At 40.1% G+C, this 282-nt stretch overlaps 1 protein-coding gene across 1 annotated transcript in view; it reads left to right on the top strand.

Annotated features, from left to right (window-relative positions):
• Positions 1-282, top strand: part of brinp2 (bone morphogenetic protein/retinoic acid inducible neural-specific 2) — a gene marked incomplete at its 5' end in the record, with an annotated part of 97383 nt that overhangs the window by 50450 nt on the left and 46651 nt on the right.

The following is a 282-nucleotide window of genomic DNA, read 5'->3' as shown; positions in this document are numbered from 1 at the left end:
TAAAGCACCGTGGGTCCGAGAGGACTGAAATTTCATTTGTGCTGTATGTCGTGCATGTATAGCACATCTGACAATAAAGTTGACTTGACTTGACTTAAGAATTTTGGTTTAAACCTTACAATGCTGGTCATACCCAGCCACTGCAGGAAAATAGGCTGCGGCGGCCAAACTAGAAGTTTGTGTGGGTGTGTTATCTCTCATAAGAATAAACATTTGTTATGAGAGATAAGTTGCATTGTTTCAGGTCCAGTGTTAGGAGAATCTATTGTCAGAAATGGAATA

This window comes from Morone saxatilis, unplaced genomic scaffold (assembly GCF_004916995.1).
Source record: "Morone saxatilis isolate NCDOM2014 unplaced genomic scaffold, NCSU_SB_2.0 Contig23, whole genome shotgun sequence".
Classification (NCBI taxonomy): domain Eukaryota; kingdom Metazoa; phylum Chordata; class Actinopteri; family Moronidae; genus Morone; species Morone saxatilis.
The sequence above is the reverse complement of the archived record's forward strand: the minus strand, read 5'-3'. Positions and strand labels throughout refer to the sequence as shown.